General features: G+C 36.6%; 1 protein-coding gene and 1 pseudogene across 48 annotated transcripts in view; one reads left to right on the top strand and one right to left on the bottom strand.

Annotated features, from left to right (window-relative positions):
- The window catches only part of RIMS2 (regulating synaptic membrane exocytosis 2), a 731,813-nt gene that overhangs the window by 43,406 nt on the left and 663,108 nt on the right, over positions 1-25,299 (bottom strand). The window lies entirely within an intron of this gene.
- Positions 82-12,374, top strand: LOC119509515 (annotated as a pseudogene).

Raw genomic sequence — 25,299 nt, 5'->3', positions numbered from 1 at the left:
ACAAGTATACATATGGATGTATGTGCACTATGGCACACACCCACTTTGTCACAATACTGCATGTGCTTCCTGCTATGGGCCATGATCAGAGGATCCACTGTGACAGACAACTGTCAGAGAAGGTGTACTAATCCGGTGCATGAGGGAGTGAGTCTGAGGCCATCTGAGAACACTGAGGGTCAGGTGCTGAGTGGAAGTAGCCTGGCTCCCTTAGGCAGCAGCAAGGAAGCCAGTGTCTCTGGATGGGATCCAAGCAGCAGCCAGAGGCTGTGCCAGTGTCTTACAGGCCGCAAGAAGATGTCAGATTGTATTCCTAGAAAGGTGGGATGCCATGATGGAGCAGAGCTGACTTACGTTTAAACAGATCCCTCCAGCTGCAGGGAAGAGAAGATATTCTTGGCCCAGGCAGTGTTGCAGTACATGAGCCCTCAGTTGGTCAGGCTGAAGTGCGAGGTTCTGCAGGGAGGCTGAAACAGCCATAACAGAACCCCCAGCGGGCCATCCCCAGCCAGCATCTGAGTTGAGGAGGCTGGAAAATAGCCTATGGTTTAATTTTAACAGATTTTATATATTGTGTCTATGTAATGCAAAATAATTTTTGGTTTTTGTACAGTTGTTCTCTCTCAAGCATACATTCATCTCTAAAACATATCTATGAAACATGTACTAGTCCCCATTTCACATATGTGGAAGTAAAAGGAAGATAAAAATCTACATATCCATCAATCATAAGACCTGGGTGAAGACTAGAGAGTTAAACTGTGGGTTTACAAACTTATTATATTTCTACTTACTGAGTAATTTTTTACAAAAATTTATGGGAAGTGTCAAAGAATATATTCCCATAAAAAGTCAATCTGTTGAAAGTTTAACAAAGACAATTGATTGCTTCTTTAGTAGACTGATCAGTCATTCAACTATTCATTATTAAACCATATTAAACAAGTATTTATTGAATGCACAATGTGCAAGTACAGTGCTAAGCGAAGTATCAGATAGTATCATTTAGAAATTAACTGACGATTGGTTAAAGCTGTTACTTTCAATCATTTATTATGTGAACTGGTAATTACAGAAAAGCTAAGAAAATAGACTGAGTAATCCTATGTAATTAAAAATAAAGGGATAAAAACAGACTAACATGTATTTAGAACATGTACTCCTACCTTTTGACTATAATAATGTCAACTTTTAAGATCATGAAACATTAATTTAACAAATTCTAGGACTGTCACATTCTAACACACAACTTTGGAAAAACACAGTATTCAACAGCAAAAGAGAAATAAAGGGAAAAATCTAGAAATAAATTACTTTGTGTTATGGATTGAATTGTGCCTAGTAAAAAGAAGATATGAACATATCATCCAGTCCTATGACACTATCTGGAAATAGGATCTTTGAAGATATTATTAGTTAAGATGAGGCCAAACTGGATTAGGGTGGGTTCTAATCCAATATGACTAGTGTCCTTATAAGGAGAGGAAATTTGGTCACAGTAAAGGAGAGAGAGAAAATGAGAGAGAGAGAGAGAGAGAGAAAGAGAGAGACAGAGAGGAGAAAGAAAGAGAAAGAGACAGCCATGTGTCAGGAGGCAGAGACTAAGTAATGCTTCCACAGATCATGGAAAGCCATGATTGCTAGCCACCCCGCAAAAGCCAGGAGCGAGGCATGGAATGGATTCTCCCTTCTAAGAGGATACAAGGCCCTGCTGACTCCCAGCCTGTAGAATAATAAATTTCTGTTGCTTAAGGCCACTAGTTTCTGGCAGCTTGTCACAGCAGCCCTGGGAAACTAACCTACTTTTGTTATCACAAAAAGCTTTAAGTTATAGAGGCACAAAATAACTCAGAAAAGAATAAACCAATAAAAATGTAATAAATTAAAAAGAAAACTGCCTTTTAGAAAGTCCAAGATGACCACCATGTTGCTGCATCCAATGAAACTTTCAGTCCTCATTCTCCTGGATCTCTGGGCAGTGTTCTTCAGGGTTGACCACTCTTCAATCTGAAAGTATAATCTTCTCTTGACTTCCATAAGGTCACGATCTTCTGGTTTTCTTCTGTTCTCTCTGGCATCTCTTCCTCACCCTCCTTTGCTGACTTCACTGATTCAATCAAATTTCTACATTTCACATCTTTAGAGCATCTTCTGAGCTCAATCCTGGGTCCCCTTCTCTCATTATACACACCCCCCTCCCCAAGACAATCTAATTCTATTTCCATTAAAAAAAAAAGAATATATATATATATATCCACTTGACCTTAACACTAGAATATCACGCAGTCCTCTCAAACTACACTCTTGATTTCTCTTTCCCACAGAAATCTTCTCCCCCTTTTATCTCTTAATAAATGAATTATCAAATTAATATATCTCTTGATAAATGACACCATTAGCCAAATAGTTACTGAAACCAAAAATCTGGGTATCCTCTTTTACTCTTCACTTTCCCTCAGTATATCCTTCCTCTCATCCAATCATCATCAAATGCTGTCCATTCCACCTCTAAAATAGATCTCACATCCATCCATTTCTCTTAATCCTAGTCCAAGTCATTTTCACTTCTGCCCCCAAGACAATTCTCATAAAGTGGCCACCATTATATTTTTAAACTATTGGGTCATGTCACTACCCTCCTAAAAACCCTTCAATATCTTCTCATTGCAATTGGAATAAAATGCAAACACCATAGCATGACCCCAGATAGCTTATGTGTTTCTCTATCTTTCTCACAAGCAACTCTCCCTTGACCATGAGGTTGAAACCACACTGCTGCTAAAAACAGGTTAAATTCTTTCTGCTTCAAAGTCTTTTGTTCATTGGCCAGCTTCTCAGTTTCTTGATCATCCAAAATATAGGAGACCCTTTTATTCTCTCTCTCAATATCCTACTCTTTTTCTTCATAAATTGAGTCAAAAGGCATATTTATACAGGTATTTGTTTACATTTTATTCCTTTCCCTAGTTCCATTTAGATGTAACCTCTGAGACAAAGACTATCTTTGTTTTATTCATTACTGCATACTCATATCCCACCCAGTGCCTAATACAAAGTAGGTGCATAATCTTGCTAAGTTAATGGAATAAAAATAAAATAAAATTTTTGCTATCAGTTTCCAGTTTGTACTAGCTAAAACCTAATTCCTCATTTTAAATAGTACAATGTCAAACATTCACAGAAAGGATATCTTAAGTTTTAAAGTCTATAAAAAAGTTTACTTCAACAGACATGTTAGTGTGAAGTCAAGTCAATTTACCTCCAATCCAAATAATGTCCATATAAGAGTTGCATTTTGTCTATTCATAATTGAACTGAGCTCTGTACAGGTTATTTGAAATATTAGAGAATATTGCTTTATGTTGTACCATGTGACCGTAGCCTTGAAAGGTCAATTTCAGTGAACAGGTCAAAAAACTTGGAGTAGAAAAAGAAATGGGGGTTTGAATATATTATGTACCCCAAAATGCCATTATCTTTGATGTAATCTTGTGTGGGCAGACATATCAGTGCTGACTAGATTGTAATTCTTTGAGTGTTTCCATGGAGATGCACCCCACCCAACTGTGGGTGATGACTCTGATTGGATTGTTTCTGTGGAGGTGTGGCCCCACCCATTCAGCATGGGCCTTGATTAGTTTACTGGAGCACTATGTAAGTTCAGCCAGAAGGAGCCAGCCTGCTACAGCCAAGAGGGACACTTTGAAGAACACACAGGAGCTGGGAAGAGAGGAACTGCAGATGAGAGACAGTTTGAAGATGGCCGTTGAAAGCAGACTTTTGCTCTGGAGAAGCTAAGAGAGAAAAAACACCCCAAGAGCAACTAAGAGTGACATTTTTGAGGAACTGCACCCTAGAGAGGAACATCCTGGAAGAAAGCCATTTTGAAACCAGAACTTTGGAGCAGACACCAGCCACGTGCCTTCCCAGCTAACAGAGGTTTTCCGGACACCATTGGCCATCCTCCAGTGAAGGTACACGATTGCTGATGTGTTACCTTGGACACTTTATGGCCTTAAGACTGTAACTGTGTAACCAAATAACCCCCCTTTATAAAAGCCAGTCCATTTCTTGTGTTTTGCATTCCGGCAGCATTAGCAAACTAGAATAGGAAGCAACCTGTTACTATGTAAAGGCCAGGTTGAAAGTCCCCGTGAGGTTATATTTCCATACAATAACCCAAAGATTCATGGGAAAACATGAGTATTCTAAATTTTATGAAGATTTAGGGTATTCCCAGAAGGATTCCAGTAACAGTAAAGACAAAAAGAGGTATGTATATACAGAGGTGGGGAAGGGAATAAATCCTTTGCATTAGTATCTTTTTCAATTAAAAAAAATCCCCTTTAATTTTCCTTGAGAATACTCAAACTATAGAGCCTTCCTTCTAAACAAAGGACCAGTGAAATTCCAAGACAAAGTAGAGTTGATAGAGATCATTTAACATCCCATGCAGTGCAATATTTCTACCTGAAAACTTTTCCTGAACACTTCCAGTGATGGAGAATTAAATTTAATAAATAAAATATCATTTTAATTATTAAATTAAATTTTAATTATTAAATAATTTTAATTACTAATCTTTTAATTATTGAATATTTTAATTATCAATTAAAATTTAATTATCAATTATTAAATAATTATTTAATTACTAAATTAGTTATTCTTTATTAAATAATCATTCTTACTCTGATGACTAAAACAGCCTCACTGTAAATTCTAAAAATAGGTTATAGTTGTATCCTCTGAAATTATATACAATAAATCCTTCTACAAAAGGGGTGCCTTGAAACATTAAAAAGAGAGCCACTTCTTTTCTTCTCAAACCTTCTGTTTTGTAAAACTGTTCTCTCTTCCCCTGTCTTTTTCTTCTTGTGGCTCTGTCTATGCTAAAAATTAGCAGATCATTTGGACTTTTAGTCTTTCTGATATGGTACTTATATCAGTTCAGTTCTATAGCTCTTTACTTCCTATTTTGCCATACATTTCATTGCATGTCCTTTTAGTCTTTGGTATTTAAGGATATGTAGTTATTAGAAGCTCCCTGTTCAGTCAAAAATGGTTTTTTATATATCCTTCCCTCTAACTTGTTAAAAATTAGAGTCAAGTCCAATTTTTATTATACTATTAGACTTGTATTTTTAAGCCTCTCCCACTCTTCTTAAGTTTAATTATTGAGTCAAAATCAGCATAATTGTAACTTCAACACATTTCCCGGTTGTAGCTTTCAGATCTACATGCAAGAATTTTAAGCCTCTTCTTTAACGTAGTCTTCTAAATATTTCATTTATTTAACAAATATTTATTAGGCACGGTGGTGGTATGAAGCTGTACATACCCCAGAAAGACATGTTCTTAAATTTAATTCATTCCTGTGGGTGTGGATCTATTGTAAGTAGGATCTTTTGATGAGGCTACTTCAGTTAAGGTGTGATGCACCTCATTCAGGTTGGACTTCATCCTATTACTGGAGTTGTTTGTAAATGGAATGGAATGGGGGGGGGCAGAGACAAGGAAGCAAAAAGCAGAAAGCAATGAAATGTGGGAGAGAAGGGAGACACCAGCAGATGGTGCCATGTGCCTTGCCATGTGGCAAAGGAGTCCAGGATCATCGGCAACCAGTCTTCAGGAAGAAAGCATTGCTTGATGAGGCCTTGATTTGAACATTTTACCAGACTCTAACCCATTAAATGAATAAATTCCCATTGTTTAAGCCAAACTATTTCATGATACTGCTTTAAGTAGCCTAGGAAACTAAAACAGGCACCTATTAACTTAAGTACCTCAGATATATCAGTGTACAAAACAAAGCTTACATCCTAGTTGGGAGAGATAGATAATAAACAACAAACATATTAAAAATCAGTAAATTATGCAATAAGTTAAAAGGTGATAAGAGCTCTTGAAAAGAATCAGTAGAACACAATAAGGGAGTACAGTAAGGGGATCAGAAGTGGTAGGCAGTGACAGTCAGGCGGGGCTTCATCAAGAAGGTGATATTTGAGCAACATCCTGAAGATAGTTCTCTTGTCCCTCTTAGAATTCATGGCTTTAGGATCATATCAATACTTCAGCTTGCTGAAATCAGCTTTTATTAAATAAATGATGTATGTCTGAATCTAGCATTTAAGCACTCATTTAACTTTTTTCCTTTCTTCTTGTACTTTCCCTTCTTCTATTTTATTACTGTCTTCTTCCTACAGACATTTCTAATACATATAATGTGTGAGCCACTATGAAAGGTCCTGGAGATTCAAAGATCCACAACAGAGACTGTTTCTAATATAGCTCACAGTCTAGTTGATGCAGAATCATGAAGCATATCTTTTTTTGTTAAGTGATAAAATGAAGGTGTGAATATAAATCATAAATTTGGAAGCAACTAACTCCATCTGGTATATTGTGATTCTTTTTGAATTCTAAGAAAATACGGCTTCTTCTACCAAGGATCCTAATATTTTCTTTTCTTCACCAATACTTCTTTGTTGTTCAAGCAAGTGCAGGAGGTTAGTTATCCTAACAACCCTGGAAAAGATTTCTGTAAATTCCAGATATCCAATTACTTTCCAATTACTCCAGTTTGTTTCTGCAATAGTTTTATGATGTGTTCTTAAGAAAGCATCTTTTCTTCTTGAAAGCACTAAATCTGACAAATACAGTTTGTGGAATTATTTTTCCTTTTAGTTTCAAATAAATGTTCTGTATTTGGCTTCCTGTGTGAGGTTCATGGAATTTCAGGTATATTTAAATATCTTTTTTTTTTTTTTCAAATATCTCCTGCTTATTTATTCTTCTATCTATAAGATACGTTTTTGTTGAAGAAGGTGTACTATTTTCTGATATTCCAGTCACAAATCCCATGTCTCCAAGTCTCATGTTTCCCTCTACCATTATATTTCCATCTTCATACTGAAAGTTCAGTTCTTTTTTATTACCCCACCAGACTTGCCTGGGGTGTTCAGTTTCTGTTATTAATTCAAACAAATCACTGAACATCTTTCCACATTGTGTTTTGCAGAAAAAGGATGAGGCAAGCAGAGGAAGGAAATAACAAAGATTAGAGTAGCGATAAATGAAATAGAGAATTTAAAAAACAGTAGAGAAACAAAAAGAAATAAAAGGCATCCAAACTGAATGGAAGAAGTAAAACTTTCCCTATTTACAGATGACATGATCCTACGTGTAAAGAATCCTGAAAAATCCACAACAAATTTACTGAAGGTAATCAATGAAATAAGTAAAGTGGAGAGTTACGAGATCAATACACAAAAATCTGCGGTTTCCATACACTAGTAATGAACAATCTGGAGAGAAAGTCAAGAAAAAAAAAATCCACTCACAATAACCACTAAAATAAGCAAATATCTAGGAATAAAGTTAATAAAGGATGCAAAGGACTTTGAACATGGAAAACTAAAAAACATTGCTAAAAATATCAAAGAAGACTGAAATAAATGGAATGACTTTCCATGTTCATGGATTAGAAGAGTAAATATTTCTAAGATGTCAATTCTACCCAAAGTGATTTACAGACCCAACACAATTCCAGTCAAAATTCCAGCAGCCACCTTTGCAGAAATGTAAAAGCCAGTTATCAAATGGATGTGGAAGGGTAAGTGGCCCTGCATAGCCAAAACTATCTTGAAAAAGAAGCACGAAGTTGGAGGACTCACACTTCCTGATCTTAAAACTTATTCCAAAGCTACAGAAATCAAAACAGCATGGTACTGGCACAAGAACACACATATATTCCAATGGAATCAAATGGAGAGTTCAGAAATAAATCCTCACATCTATGACAAATTGATTTTTGACAAGGATGTCAAGTCCACTCAATGGGGAAAACAGTGCTGGGAAAGCTGGACATACAGTTCTGGGAAAAACTGGACAATCTCTTCAACAAACAGTGCTGGAAAAAATTGGTTATCCATATAGGAAAGAATAAAGTGGACTCTTACCTCACACCATGTACAAAAATCAACTCCAAATGGATCAAATACCTAAATATATAAAAACCAAAACTATAAAACTCCTAGAAGAAAACATAGGGAAGTATTTTCAAAACCTTGTGACAAGCAATGGTTTCTTAAACTTTACACCAAAAGGAAAAACAACAAAAGAAAAAAAAATGTATGGCACTTCAGCAAAATGAAAACCTTTGTGCATAAAAGGACTAACACATGAAAATAAAAAGACAACATACAGAAAGGGAGAAAATATTTGGAAACCACATCTGATAAGGGTTTAATACACAGACTACATAAAGAAATCCTGCAACTCAACAACAAAAATACAAACCACCCAATTAAAATGGGCAAAACACTTGAATAAACAATTCTTCAAATAAGATATACAAGTGGCCAAAAAAACAGAAGAAAAGGTGCTCAATATTATTAGTCATTAGAGAAATACAAATTGAAAGCATAATGAGGAGTTCTCGGTGGGAAGATGGTGGGTAGAGAGCTCCAGGACAGAGTCCTTCGATCAGAACAAGTATTAAACTGGCAGGAATGTCTGAAATACCTATTTTGAAGCTCCAGAGGCCAGAAGAACACTGTACATTACCCAGGGAAGAGGAGGAGGAAGAGGCTGATAAATTATGGTAAGGAACAGTAAATCGCTCTTTCCATACAATCGCTAATGGCATCCATCCTGCACTCCCAAGGCAGGCCACTGTGAGGTGCAACCCCTGGCTAGTTCACTGATGACAGAAAGGTACGTAAAAACCCTCTCCCTCAAGACCAGGGGTGGGCATGGCCTATTACTGATCACAGATTTTGATTAGCAACTTCGGATCACTGGGAACCCAGCTCTGAGAGTGGCCATTGTTTCAACACCCCCCTGGACACAGTGGTGGCCACTGCTTTAACCCAGCTACACAAAGTCTGTAACAGAGGAGACTTAAAGATGCTATGTTTCCTCAGAGCTGTGGGGGACAGTTAGTTGAAGGGCTGCATTTATTGGGCAGAGCAAGGAAGCTCAGCTTTGGGGAGCTGTGAAAGAAGCTACTAGAGTCCTTCCTGATCCCCCTCTGCAGAGCACTTTGGAACTGGTCTGTGCCCCCTTTGTGGGTTCCTGGCCCTGTTCTGGCTGGAAAGATTGACTTAGGAAAGTACTCTCTGGCTTCCCCTTCTCCCAGAATTTGCTCTCCAGGCAAAAGCAGCTTGAAACAATGAAAGAAGTCTAAGAAACTATAGAGACATGACATACAAAAACTAAATAGCAAAATGGCAGAAGTCTTGCATTATTAGTAGTGACTTCAAATGTAGATGGATTAAATTCCCCAGTCAACAGGCTGAGATTGACAGAATGGATACAAAAGCATGACCTAAGTATATGCTGTCTGCAAGAGACTCACCTTAAATTCGAAGGTACAAGTAAGTTGAAAGTGAAAGGATGAAAAAAATATATATACTACGCAAATAGTAACCAAAAGAGAGCTGGGGTAACTATACTAATATCAGACAAAATCAATTTTTTTTTTAATCATTTTATTGAGATATATTCACATATCACGCAGTCATACAAAACAAATCGTACTTTCGATTGTTTACAGTACCATTACATAGTTGTACATTCATCACCTAAATCAATCCCTGACACCTTCATTAGCACACACACAAAAATAACAAGAATAATAATTAGAGTGAAAAAGAGCAATTGAAGTAAAAAAGAACACTGGGTACCTTTGTCTGTTTGTTTCCTTCCCCTATTTTTCTACTCATCCATCCATAAACTAGACAAAGTGGAGTGTGGTCCTTATGGCTTTCCCAATCCCATTGTCACCCCTCATAAGCTACATTTTTATACATCTGTCTTCGAGATTCATGGGTTCTGGGTTGTAGTTTGATAGTTTCAGGTATCCACCACCAGCTACCCCAATTCTTTAGAACCTAAAAAGGGTTGTCTAAAGTGTGCGTAAGAGTGCCCACCAGAGTGACCTCTCGGCTCGTTTTGGAATCTCTCTGCCACTGAAGCTTATTTCATTTCCTTTCACATCCCCCTTTTGGTCAAGAAGATGTTCTCCGTCCCACGATGCCGGGTCTACATTCCTCCCCGGGAGTCATATTCCACGTTGCCAGGGAGATTCACTCCCCTGGGTGTCTGATCCCACGTAGGGGGGAGGGCAGTGATTTCACCTTTCAAGTTGGCTTAGCCAGAGAGAGAGGGCCACATCTGAGCAACAAAGAGGCATTCAGGAGGAGACTCTTAGGCACAAATATAGGGAGGCCTAGCCTCTCCTTTGCAGCAACCGTCTTCCCAAGGGTAAAACTTATGGTAGAGGGCTCAACCCATCAAACCACCAGTCCCCTATGTCTGTGGTCATGTTAGCAACCATGGAGGTGGGGTAGGCGAATACCCCTGCATTCTCCACAGGCTCCTCAAGGGGGCACTACATCATTTTTTTTTCCTTGTTTTTCTTTCTTTCTTTTTTTTTTTTTTTAACTTTCCCTTCTTTTTTAAATCAACTGTATGAAAAAAAAAGTTAAAAAGAAAACAAACATACAATAAAAGAACCAATTTTAATTCAAAAAGAGTTATGAGGGACAAATGTGGTCATTATAGTGATAAAGAGGACAATGCAAGAAGAAGATGTAACAATTATGAATATTTTTATACGCACCTAACAGCAGAGCCCCAAAATACATGAAGCAAATACTGACAGATTTGAAGGAAGAAATCGACAGTTCTACATTAATAGTACAAGACTTTAATATACCATTTTCAATAATGGATAGACCATCTAGACAGAAGATCAATAAGGAAATACAAGACTTTAATGATACTCTGAACCAACCAGACCTAATGGATATATATAGAACACTTCAACCAACAACAACAGAATACACATTCTTCTTGAGTGTACATGGTTCATTATCCAGATAGACCTATGTTAGGCCACAAAACAAGTCTCAATAAATTCAAAAATATTGAAAAGATATAATGTATTTTCTCTGACCACAATGGAATAAAGTTAGAAATCAATAACAGGGAGAAATGGAAAATTCACAAAAATGTGAAAACTAAACAGGATACTCTTAAACAACCAAAATCTTAAAGAGGAAATCACAAAAGAAATTAGGAAATATCTGAGGGGAATGAAAACGAAAACATGACATACCAAAACTTAAGGGATGTAGCAAAGGCAGTACTTAGTGTAAGCTCTAAATACTTACATTAAAAAAAAAAGGAAGATTTCAAATCAGAGTTCTAACGTCAAAATTGGAAGAATTAGACAAAGAAGGGCAAACTAAACCCAAAGCGAGCACAAAGAGGAAATAACAAAGATTAGAGCAGAGATCAATGAAATAGAGAATAGCAAAACAATAGAGTTCTGAATCAATAAAATCACAAGTTGATTCTTTGAGAACATCAATAAAATTGACAAACTTTAGCTAGACTGACAAATGAAAAAGAAAGAGGAAATGAAAATTAGAAATGGAAAGGGGCTAGAGCTTTGTTAGACTAGGACTGGAATTGAGTTTCCTCGCCCTTCGGTTTGAGAAAAAAAGAATGTCTTTGAAGAGGAATTAGAGGAAGAACATGTGATAATCACATTAGTTCCAATAAAAGAGGAATCTCAAGTGGGTCATCAGATGGAACCAAGTACTTCAACTGCACAAGTTAAACCAAAGAAGTCTAGGAAAAAGGATAAAGTTTATCTTCCTCAAATGAATGAGCAATTCAAAGCTTGCTCAAAACGTAAAGTACCAATGCTTCCCTTGCTGACCATTTTGCCTCCTATTAATAAGGTACACCGGGACACTTTGCGGAAGTGGTGCCAAGATTTTAATTTGAGTACCGACGGCCCGAAAATAGACGTTTATCTGAGGCTCCAGCAACATGCTTAGCTGGAGCAAAAACAGGATATTCCTGACACACCAGAGGAGGCTAAGTTACAGTTATGTTCGAAGAAATGCAAGGTGATGCCCAAGACAGCAAAGGATCAAAAAAGTTGTAAGAGAAGGGAGAGAGAAGAAATGACTAATAGAGTTGAAGTGATAACTTCAGCTCAGGAAGCCATATTGGCATCATGGACAAGAATTGCTGCAAGAGCAGCTCAGCCTAAGACCGTGAATTCATGTCCCATTCCCACTTCTGTCGAAACCTTTTTGCTTCAAGCCTCTGGTGTCAGATGGTGTGTGGTCCATGGCCGAGTTCTCCCTGCAGACACCCAGGGCTGGGTTCGCCTGCAGTTCCATGCAGGGCAGGCCTGGGTACCTGACACTCCTAAGAGGATGATCTCTCTCTTTCTGTTACCAGCCTGCACTTTCCCATCTGCAGACGTAGAAGATAATATGTTGTGCCCTGAATGTGTGAAGAGGAATAAGAAGTTAATGAAGAGATTAATTCTAATGGGGAAGGAGAAGTGATCTGCTTCGAACACACCAGCATCTCTCTTTTTGGATGGGCAATGTTTTAATAAACAGCAAATAGCCTAGAGCCCATAGCCAAATTGACTTGCATCCCAATGATTGCTATATGCTGTGTTGTGTGCTAATCATCCTCAGTGCTGCCTGCTTTCTTGAGTATAAATAGGAATTTCTGGATTCTGGATTTGGGGTTTGCCAAAAAGTGGCTGCTACTGCTGCTTTTTTATGAGTTAGGTTTAAGAAGAGGTTTTCCCATCTGCTCCAATTAAAGTGTTTCTCAATGTATTGGTTCCATATAAATTGCTGTTAGAGGAGAGTTCCATTACAGAAAAAGCATCAGTAAATATTTTAACATTAAGTTTGTAGCGATATAGAATATGTTTTTGCTCCTTTAAGAAATTTTCTTGTGTGTATAAATTCACAATATTCAAAATGTGCTTAAGGGTATAAATGACATATTTCTCATTGTAACACGGACACAGTTAGCCTTTTTGAATCACATTGTGTGTGTGTATTTGTACAATGAAATTTCTAAAAATGGATTTATTGTTGAATAAAATTCCTACAAGTGGAAAAAAAAAAAAAAAGAAATGGAAAGGGGGACATTACTACTGACTCATCTGAAATAACAAGGACTATATGAGGATACAATGAACAACTGTATGCCAATACATTAGATAATCTGGATGAAATAAATAAATTCTTAAAACACACAACCACCTACATTGACTCAAGAACAAATAGAAAATCTCAACAAAGTAATTACTGGTAAAGAGATTGAATCAGTAATCCAAAAGCTCCCAACAAAGGAAAGCCCAGGACTAGATGGCTTCATCGGGGAATTCTACCAAACATTCCAAGAATAAAAACCAATTCTGCTCAAACTCTTCCCCAAACTTGAAGAGGTGGGAACACTCCCTAATTCATTCTTAAGAGGCCAGCATCACCTCATACCAAAGCTAGACAAAGATACTAGAAGAAAAGAAAACTATAAACCAATATCTCTTATGCATATAGATGTAAAATCTTTAACAAAATACTAGAAAACTGAATCCAACAGCATATTAAAATAATTATACACCATGATCAAGGGGGACTTATCCTTCTTACATAAGCTTGGTTCAACATAAGAAGATCTATTAATGTAATACACCACATTAACACAATGAAGGGGGAAAAAAACCACATGATCATCTCAATTGATGCAGAAAAGGCATTTGACAAAATCCAGCACCCCTTCTTGATAAAAACACTTGGACAACTAGGATTAGAAGGTATTTCCTCAACATGATAAGGGGCATATATGCATAACTTACAGCTAATTCTCTGTTTAATAGTGAAAGACTAAAAGCCTTCTCTCTAATATCAGGACCAAGATAAGGATGCTCACTGTCACCACTGTTACTTAATATTATACTGGAAGCTCTTGCCAGAGCAATTAGGCAAGATTAAAAAACATAAGGAATCCAAATTGGAAAGAAAGAAGTAAAACTGTCCCTATTTGCAGATGACATGATACTACATATGGAAAATTCTGAAAAATTCACAAAAAACTCCTTGAACTAATAAATGCATTCAGCAGGGTAAAAGATCAACATCCAAAAAATCAGTACTGTTTATATACACAAGCAATGAACAATTGGAAGAAGAAATCAAGAAAAAAATTCAATTCCAAGTAAAGAATCAAATATCTAGGAATAAATCCAACCAGGGATATAGGACTTGTATACAGAAAACCACAAAACATTGCTAAAGGAATCATACAAATGGAAGGATATTCTATGTTCATTGATTGGAAGACTAAATAGCAATAAAATGTCAATCCTACCCCAAACAATTTCAGATTAAATGCAATCCCAGTGAAGATTCTTTCTCTGCAGAAATGGAAAAGCCAATCACCAAATTTATATGGAAGGGTAAAGATCCCTGAATTTCTCAAGTTGTTCTGAAAAATGAAGAATGAAGTTGGAGGACCCACACTTTCTTATCTTAAAACTTATTACAAATCCACAGAAATCAAAACAACATGGTACTGGCACAAGGACAGACATATAGACCAATGTAATTGAACTGAGAGCTCAGAAATCAACCCTCACATGTATGGCCAACTGATTTTTGACAAGGGTGCAAGGACCACTCAATTGGGAAAGAATAGTCTCTTCAACAAATGGTGCCAGGAAAATGGATCAAAAACCTAAATACGATTTCTGTCCTTACTATTATATTGTATTGTATGACACGTTATTTTTCTTTTTATCATCTTTTTTATTATTGCTAAAAAAAAATTCTTTTTCTTGTAGTAATCAATATGTTCAAGTGCTGATTGTGGTGACAAATGTACAACTTTATGATGATACTACGAACAACTGATTGTACACTGTGGATAAATGTATGGTATGTGAATATAACTCTATAAAATTGTAGGAAAAAATATATATAGGAGTAAAAGTGTTGGAGAAAACATGGTGAGAGGGATGTACCTATCTACTGTTGATGAGCAGATAGAATGGTGTAGCCTTTCTGAAGGTCATTGTGATGGTTCCACAAAAAGTTGAGTATGTGGGGACCATAAGGCCCTGCAACCTCATTATGGGTATGTCATTTGAAGATATGAGAGCAGAGACGTGAACGGACATTTGCAAACTGTTGTTCATAGAGACAGTAATCATGATTTGCAATGGGTGGAGGTGACCTAAGGGTACATAGACTGAGGAACAGAATGGTGAACTGTGGCGTATGCATACAATAGAATACTGAGCAACTACGAGAAGGAGTGAAGCTGTGGGACACACAACAAGGTGAATGGATCCTTCAAATACTGTGAATGTACACAGTATTTGAGTGAAGTACACCAGAAATAAAGTCAAACACTATAATGCCTCATCAATATGGACTAACTACAATGTGTAAACTCAGAATTGAATCTTAGAGCACAGCCTAACAGGGAAATGATTATTGTAATAGTCCCTAGATTGTAAGCTCTTACAGCAGTCAACTCTATTCCTGAATTGTAATGCCTGTCTCTAAACTTTGAGATGCTGGTCCCTTGGTGTATAACCTGATTGGTCTCTGGAACAATGTGTATCTCCAAGACACCTGAAACTCAGAGCTAGAGCTCGGCAGATATGAATGTCAGTATTAGTGCATACAGCAACTGTTAAATAAAAGCTGAAAAAGAGCCCAGACTTCAATTAGTGATATGAATGAAGCAGATCTGATTAAGACTAGGGCAAACCAGGCCAAAGGGTAAAGGTCAAAACTGACTGTGTTTTAGAACTTCAACTTCCCTGTGAGACCAAGGGAAGAGATGTCTATTTTGTGTAGGATCTATATTTTCTAAACAGTATAACTCTGACTCTACAGTCAGTTTGTTCAAACACCACAATTACATGGAACTTTGAATAGGAAGTGAGATACGGTAGGTTAGTATAGGTTAGAGTGAAATAGTGACACATCCCAAAGTAATTTGGGCAGAGAATAAAAAACACATTTACAGCCCCCCAAACCCTCCCCCAGCCCCCCGTCCCAAGGAGCTGGGGGAAGGTGCAGAAGTGTTTGACTTCCTCACCTGGACTGGTGTTGATGTTGTCACAAACATTGGGACTGGCGGTTTGATGTGCCAAGCCCTTGATCGGGGGACTTGCCCTTATGAAACTCGGTACTGCAAAGGAGAGGCTAAACTTGCATATAATTGTGCCTTAGAGTCTCCCCCTGAGTACCTCTTTGTTGCTCAGATGTGGCCCTCTCTCTAACTGAGCCACCTCTGCAGGTGAACTCACTGCCCTCTCCCCTACATGGGACCCAACTCCCAGGGGTGTAAATCTCCCTGGCAACACAGGATATGACTCCCAGGGATGAATCTGGACCCGGCATCATGGGATTGAGAATATCTTCTTGACCAAAAGGGGGATGCAAAATGAGACAAAATAGTTTCAGTGGCTGAGAGATTTCAAATGGAGTCGAGAGGTCACTCTGTTGGACATTCTTATGCACTACATAGAAAACACCTCTTAGGTTTTAATGTATTGGAATAGCTAGAAGTAAATACCTGAAACTACAAACTCCAACCCAGTAGTCTGGACTTCTGAAGACGATTATATAATAATGTAGATTACAAGGGGTGACATTGTGATTGTGAAAACCCTGTGGATCACACTGCCTTTACCTAGTGTATGGATGGATGAGTAGAAAAATGTGGATAAAAACTAAATGACAAATAGAGTGGGATGGGGGGGGATGGTTTGGGTGTTCTTTTTTTTACTTTTATTTTTTATTCTTATTCTGATTCTTTCTGATGTAAGGAAAATGTTCAGAAATAGATTGTGGTGATGAATGCATAACTGTATGATCGTACTGTGAACACTCGATTGTATACCATGGATGACTGTATGGTATATGAATATATTTCAATAAAACTGAATTAAAAAAAAGCAAACCTAAATACGAGAGTCAGAAATATCACACTCCTAGAAGAAAATGTAGAAAAGCATCTTCAGGACCTTGTGTTAGGCAATGGTTTCTTCGACTTTACACACAAAAAACAAGCAACAAAAGAAAATAGTTAAATGGGACCTCATCAAAATGAAAAATATTGGACCTCAAAAGACTTTATCATGAAAGTAAAATGACAACATATACAATGGGAGAAAATATTTGGAAACCACATAACTGACAAAGGTTTAGTATACAGAATATATAAAGAAATCCTTCAACATAACAACAAAAAGACAAACAATCCAATTTAAAAAATCAGTAAAGGACTTGAATAGGCATCTCTCCACAGAAGATACATACATGGCCAGAAAGCATATAAAAACAAGCTCAATATCATTTTCCATCAGGGAAATGCAAATCAAAATCACATTGAGACAAAGACTTCCCACACCTGACCATAAGCAACCACTTATAGTTTTGCCTGTGCAAGAAATTCACATAAATTGAATCAAACAGCATGTACTCTTTGTCTTTTGTTCCCCCATTATAATGTTTTTAAGATTCATTCATTTTGTTGAATATTCTGGCATTTTGTTCCTTTTTATTGCTGAGTAGTATGGCATTGTTTGAATAAACCACAGCTTGTTTATCCATTTATCTAACATTTATAGATTTTTATTAAGAATGAACATTCGTGTACATATCTTTTTGTAAACATGTTTTCCCTTCTCTTCAGTAAAATCTGAACTGCTTGTGTCTGGCTTATTTCACTCAACAGGAAGTCTTCAATATTCATCCATGTTGTCACATGTATCAGGACTTCATTCCTTTTTACAGCTGAATAATATTCCATTGTACGTATATACCATATTTTATTTATCCATTCATTAGTTGATGGACCATTGGGTCCACAACTATGGCACATATATGGCAAGTATATGTTTAACTTAAAAGAGACTGACAAACTGTTTGCCAAAGTAGTTGTATCATTTACAATCCCACCAGCAATGTGTGAGAGTTCCAGTTGCTCCAAATCCTGGAAAAGACTCCTTATGGTCTATCTTCTCAACTTTAGCCACTATAGTGGGTATTTAACGGTGTCTCATTGTGTTTTAATTTGTATTTCCCTAATCACTGATGATGTTGAGCATCTTTTTAAGTGCTTATTGGTTGTTTTTATATTTGTGAGGTGTTTGTTTAAATCCTTCACAATTTTAACAGTTTTATTGAGGTATAATTGACATACAATAAACTGCATATATTTAAAGTACAAAAAAACCCACATTGAGATATCATTTCACACTCATTAGAATGGCTGCTATTTTAAAAAATGGAATATAACATTGTTGGAGACGATGCTGAGAAATAGGAACAATCATTCATTGGTAGTGGCAATGCAAATGGTGCAGACACTGTGGAAGACAGTTTGGTCATTTCTCAGAAAGCTAAGTATAGAACTATCAGATGACCTGAAACCCCACTACTAGATACATACCCAAAAGAATTGAAAGCAGGGACTCAAAGAGATAGTTGCACACTGATGTTCACAACAGCATTATTCTCCATTTCCAAAGAATGGAAGCAACCCAACGGTCCATCAACTGATGAACGGATAAATAAAATATGATATATACATACAATGGAATATTATTCAGCTGTAAAAAGGAATGAAGTCCTGATACATGTGACAACATGGATGAATATTGAAGACTTCATGTTGAGTGAAATAAGCCAGACACAAAAGGACAAATATTGTATGAGCTCACTGACTTGAAATAATTAGAATAAGCAAACTCATAGAGTCAGAATCTAGAATATGTATTAGCAGGGGACAGGGTGGGAATAGGGAATGGGAAATTAAGGTTTAATATGTACAGAGTTCCTATTTGGAATGATTGAAATGGTAGCTCAACATTGTGAACATAATTAACAGCACTGATATAGATATCTGATTGTGACTAAAAGGGGAAATGTTAGATTGTATATATGATAACAGAATAAAAATTTAAAAAAAAATCTATCAAACTACACTACACCAACAGTGAACCCTAAGTTAAACCATGGACTATAGTTAATAGTACAATTATAATAATGTGTCTAACATCCAGTGTAATAAATATTCCACACCAATGCAAGGTATTAATAATAGAGTGGTATATGGGAATCCTGTATTTTATGCATGATTGTTCTGTAAACCCACAAATTCTCTAATTAAAAAAACAAAACAAAAAAATAACAAAAAAAAAACATAATGAGATGCCATTTCACACCCACTAGAGTGGCTACTATTCAAAAAACTGGAAATAACAAGAGTTGGAGAGAATATGGAGAAATAGGAACACTCATTCATTGTTGGTGAGCCAGTTCTAAGCCAGTTCCCCACCTTCCATACCTACTTCATAAAGGTATACAGACTGTCTGGAAACTAGGCATCCTTACTCCTCCAAACAGCTGGGCAGATGTTTGCCTGTCCACACTCAGGAGACCCTATGGCACAGAAGTTAATTGTGTGGATTCTGGAATCATACACATTTGGGTATATCCCAGCCCATATAATCCTAGCTGTATGACCTCAGGTAATTACTGAATATCTCCTAGTGTCAGTTTTCTCATCTGTAACTTGGAAATAATAATAGTAATTACTTTATAGGCTTGTTGGAAGAATGATCTCATTTAATAGCACATATGAAGATCTTAGCACAAAGCATGATAATAGAGAATACTCAGCAAACACTGATATCATTCTTGTTTTTATTATTATTAAATTCATCTTTTTACATGGTCTGAAATGGAGATTTTAATGTCTGACTTAATCACAAATAACCCAAGGCAACGTCTTCCATGATAAATATGTAGAGAATTCAGACCAGGCAGAAATTAATACTCCTTTTCAAACTTTCAATTTAAAGTGCTAATATGATTTCTAAATACAATAATAAAAATAATTTGATAGCCCTCTTCCATGATGAAATCAACTTTGACTATTATAGAAACCAAATGAATTGTGATGCACCCTAAAATTTTATGCTGCTATGGAATATTACTAAGTCTTTATTATATGGTATATTCTTTTCTACTTTATAATATAAATAAGTGGTTCTCAATTTTGAGTGTGCCTGAGAATCACTGGGGGAGTTAATTAAATTGAAAATTCTAGGGTCCCACAGAGATTTTGATCCACATATCCAGGAATCTGTATTTTAAATATCACCCTCAGTGACTGCCAGTACAGATGAAGCTAGCAATATGCATTGATGAACACTGGTACAGACGTTTCCTGATCTCTAAGACCCTGTACATGTGAGTTTCTCTTTCATGTACAGAGACAGATAAGGAGGTAGGCAGACACATATACACATGTTCACTTGGGCACTTACAAAATCACACAAAGTCGGTACCTCATAACAATATTTACATCATGAACATTCTTTTGTATGTTGGTTGTTCACAGCTTAGAAAACATTTTCCCTAAGAAAGAAAGTACATCAAAAGGTGATTCTTTTCTGAGGTCAAATATTTAAGTGTAAAGTAAATTATAATTCTAATGATTTAAGCTTATGTTCTGAATCTTGAAAGAGGGAATTATGTAGTACAAGAGGGAGAAAGAGGGAAGAGGAGGAGGAGAAAGAAAAGAGGAAAAAAGAACAGGGTTTACTTCCTATTCTAGGCATAAAGCAACCCTAAAAAACTTCAAAATGGGTAAAATGCATGTTTTTCACATTCTTAACAAACTCTCTGCATTGCTGTCCTATCTCCCTACATTTCTGTGCATCTCCAGAAAGGCCAGAAAGGTGTACTCAGTCTCCACTTTGGTACCTCACCAAGGCTTGCAGCCCAAAGTCTTCAGAAATTCCAAAATCATTAGCTCCATAAATCCGTCCTAAGGACCTCCACTCCCAAAGGAGTGTTACTCTCACTATTTGCATATATTTTTGTGTGGATTTAAATTTTATTAATACTGCCTATAGAAATTCATCACTAGGCTCTGTGCAACATTCCTCTGAAGCCAAGGAAGAACACCACACACAAATATTGCATAGCAATATATCAGTATCATGTTAGACAAGATTGATTCTTGATGAAGTAAAACCAAGCTTGGCAAAGCAACTATTTCAAAGTGATTAATACCAGTTTTAGGACATATGCTTGCATCTGGGACATCTAGCTTGCATTACTTCATGACTATAATGAGAACGTTACAGAAATATTGTTTCATGGATTTACAAAAGTTCAGAATTTTCCCCTAACATTGTGTATATAGACAGTTATGTATATTTTAATATAAGCCCTCATGTGAAGAACTGCTCACAGGTGTTATTTTATTAAAGTATAATGTATATTCCAATTTTTCAAATGCCTCAGTAATGTCCCTTTGAGCCTTTTTCTCCTCCCTTGCTAGATGTCATCCAGGATCATGTACTGCATTTAATTATCATTGTCTCTTTAGTTGCTTTCTTTTTTGGGGGTGGGAGGGAATATATATATATATATACAATGTAAAATTTCCCATATCAACTACTCCCAAGCATACCTTTCAACAGGATTAATCACATTCACAATATTGCAGTACCCTCATCACCTTCCATTACTAAAACTTTCCCATCTCCCCAAACAGAAACCCTATACCCATCACGCATTAACTCCCCATGTCCCCTCCTGCATCCCCTGGCAACCTCAATTCTAATTTATGTCTCTATGAGCTTGTATATCCTCTGATATTTTCATTGTAGTTGTCATGGGCTTAAATTTAACATCCTAAATCTATAACAAAAGCATTTTCTTTGATACCAACTCAACTTCAATATATGTTCCTATATCCCCATTTCCCCCCACCTATATATAGTTCTTGTCACAAATTACATGTTTATACATTATGAGTCCCAAACCATCAATTTACCATTACATTTTATGCATTTGTGTTGTGGATCCTGTAGAAAATAAAAAGTGGAGTTACAAAACAAAATTACAATAGTACTAGCATTTATATTTAACCAAGTTATTACTCTAGTAGGAGATCTTTATTTCTTCATGTGACTTCAATCTATTGTTTATTGTCCTTTCCTTTCTACCTGCAGAACTCTATTTAGCATCTCTTAGAGGACCAGTCTGGTGGTGACGAACAACCTCAGCTTTTGTTTATCTGGGAATGTCTTATTGAAAGACAGTTTTTCCAGATACAAAATCCTTGGTTGGCAATTTTTTAATTTTAGCACTTTAAGGTCATCCCACCCTTCAGCCTCCAAGATTTCTGATGAGCAATTGGCCCCTAATTTTATTTAGGCTCCCTTATACATGACCTGTTGCTTCTTTCTTGTGGCTTTCAGAATTCTCTCAATCTTTGGCATTTACAGTCTGATTATAATATGCTGCAGTGTGGATCTATATCCTGTTTGGAGTTTGTTTCACATCTTGGATGTGTATTTCATGACTTTCATTAAATTTGGGACGTTTTCAGCCATTACTTCTTTGAATATTCTTACTGCCCCTTTCTGTCTTTCTTCTTCTTCTGGGACTCCCACACTGCATATACTGGTATGCTTGATGGTGTCCCACAGGTTCCTCAGGCTCTGTTCACTTTTCTTCTTTCCTCCTTCTGTTCCTCAGATGGAATGTTTTCATCCAAGTCCAAGTCCACTTTTCCCTTCAAGTCTACTGATTCTTCTGCCAGCTCCAATCTGTTACTGAATCCTTCTAGGGAATTTTTATTTTCTGTTTCTGGGGTCTTCAGCTCTGTTTGATTTCTTTTCATAGTTTCCACCTCTCGACTGATAGTTGAGAGTCCTTTAGTTCTTTGTCCATATTTTATTCCTTTAGATCTTTAAGCATATTTAGGACCAGTTTTTAAAAGTCTTTGTGTGGTTTGTCCCAGGGCTGGTGTCTTCCTCGTTGATGGTTTCTAATGCTTTAATCTTCTGCTTTGCCTGCTAATTGTACGCTTGGTAACCTTTTGTTGAAACCTGGACATTTTGATACTTAATGTGTTATCACTGAAATTTAGATTCTAAATGGTTTATTTTTATTATAAGAATAGTTTGTGAATTTTATGATACATCTGGAAAAATACAGAACTTTTACTAAGTTAGTGTTGGGAAGCACTGATCTACTGAACAATTTAAGATTCTGGTAAATTTAAGTACATGTTTATGATTTTAAACTCATGACATATATAAAAAATATAATACTAAGTAAATATATCTAATTATAGTCTTGCAATTATTTCATGATCTTAATTATTATTCTTGAATTAAACTTTTTTTGTTTCAGTACACATTGGCAAAGTTTTAAGATAAAAATGACTATTGAACCTGACATCAACCCAGATTTAAAAATACATATGGTAAATGTTCTATTTTTTCAGTTTCCAGACCCTGCGCACTCGTCTTAGCCTTCATATCTGGACACTGTCAAAGCCCTCTCATCAGCATTCCTGCCTAGTCCTTCCCATTTAATTTATCCTGGATATTGTTGCCAGGTTCATTTTCCTGGAATAGATTTTTTTTTTAATCAAGTCTTCTGGTAAAGGAAAATAACAAACAAACTCGCAATGAATTGATGGGATGAGGTCTAACTTACTGATCTTGGAATTCAGGGCTTCCAACCAAAATACCTTCTCGATTTTATTTTCCACTTCTCAAACACATTCAGCTTTCCTTACACCTGGCTACTCTCTTCACTGCACCCCAGCACACCTCTTTGATTCTCATTTCTTATTTCATACATTCCCATCATTTGGGCCCAGTGGTAGGGTGTGTATCTGTCATTCCAGAGACAACTCCTATCCTGTCCATTCCTCTATTCTGGGGCCGGAAGACATTCAAGTCCTCACACCCTGAGACTCTGAGTCCTCTGAATCATGATATAGCTTCTAGTCTGATTCTGAATATTACCATTTCTAGGAGACTTTTCTTGACATGCCCTCCCTCACACTTTCACCAAGTAGAACCCAGGATCATCACAGTCTTTTGTAGAGCACACTTTAGACTTCAAGTCAGGGTTCTCAGGAAAAGGGAGCAGCTCAACAGCATATCCAGATCTCAAGTCAAATTTCCTCCCCCTCCCTTGCTCCCAACTCTAACCTTATGGATTTCGAGTCCCAGCAGCCCTGCAGATATGGAGCCTATAAAGATGCTACTGTGAGCTGGTCACAGAATGCCATCCTGCATCTTTTCTTTTGACATATTGACCATCCTTCAAGATTCAGCTGAATTCCAATAGCTCCCTGAGTCCCTTGGACTATAGTGATGACTGCCTACCCTGTAATCCCATTTTCTGCACCACTTTTTGGATTCTTATCATAGTCTACCTGAATTATTATTGAACTTTTCTTATTCAATTGTGGTATCTTACTACTGTACATCTTTTCTTGAAAATTTCAGAGGCATTAAAACTTCAACATAACAATGCATTATCTTCCCTGCTAAACTTGCTCCTAATTCTGTATCTCTCTCTTAGTAGGTGATAGCACCATCCATTCATTCAGTCATCAAGGTAGAAAACTAGGAGTCATACTTGACTTTTTCTTTCCTCATCTCCCACCCATATACAATCAATCATTAAGCCCAAATTTATGCCTTCTGAATACCTTTCAAAATTCTTTCTTTCCATTCCTAGTGCAAGACTCCACCATCTCTCTTCTATTTTATTGCAAAATGTTCTTCATTGGTTATCCCATCTTCAGTCTAAATACTTCCAAATTCAGCCTTTACCAATTCAGAATGATCTATCTAAAAAGCAACTCAGACCATGACAAAAATCTTCTAGTGCCTTTCCATCAAAGGACATATTCTTTCCCTTGGCCTAAAAGGCATGCCCGCCAAACCGTCTTTAACTCCTGCTTCTTCCTGTGCCTCATTCCCAGTTCCAGCAATACTAAATTGTGTGAGTTGCCCTGCACATTTCAGGCAATTTCTTACTTCCCACGCCTTTGTAAAGGTGGGGTGCCTGGGATGCCCCTCCTTCTTTTTTGGACATTTCTTTCCTATGTTCAAGTATATCCCTGGGAACAATTCCCAGTCTTCTCAGGTTAAATTAAGTGCTCCTTCTCTGAGATTCCATAGCATCTGGAGTGTGTCTCTTCTACATAGTATTAAAAAATGTTATAATTATGCTCATTTATTTGTTGATTTATCAAGTATTTACTCAACAACTTTTAGGTGTCAGACATTTTCTGCCATATACTAGATCTTCAATAAATGATTTGTGGCCATGAATGAGTGACTATACTTGATTGAACTTCTGAAGGAACATTACCATGTGTTTTATTTATTTGAATTTATTTCCCTTCACCTTCATATATCCACTCTATGTCTAATTCAGTATTTTATATTTAGTAATAGTTAGAAATTTTTTTGATTTGTTTTTATGTTTCACCTTGTTTTAAAGATATTTTTGGGGAAAAATTATCATTGATATCATACTATCACCATGAAGATTTTGAAGTATTACATGATCACACAATGTAAATAATGCCCAGTAATATTTGTATGCTCTG

This window comes from Choloepus didactylus, chromosome 14, assembly GCF_015220235.1.
Source record: "Choloepus didactylus isolate mChoDid1 chromosome 14, mChoDid1.pri, whole genome shotgun sequence".
Taxonomy (NCBI): Eukaryota; Metazoa; Chordata; class Mammalia; order Pilosa; family Megalonychidae; genus Choloepus; species Choloepus didactylus.
This window is presented reverse-complemented; position numbering and strand designations above follow the sequence as displayed.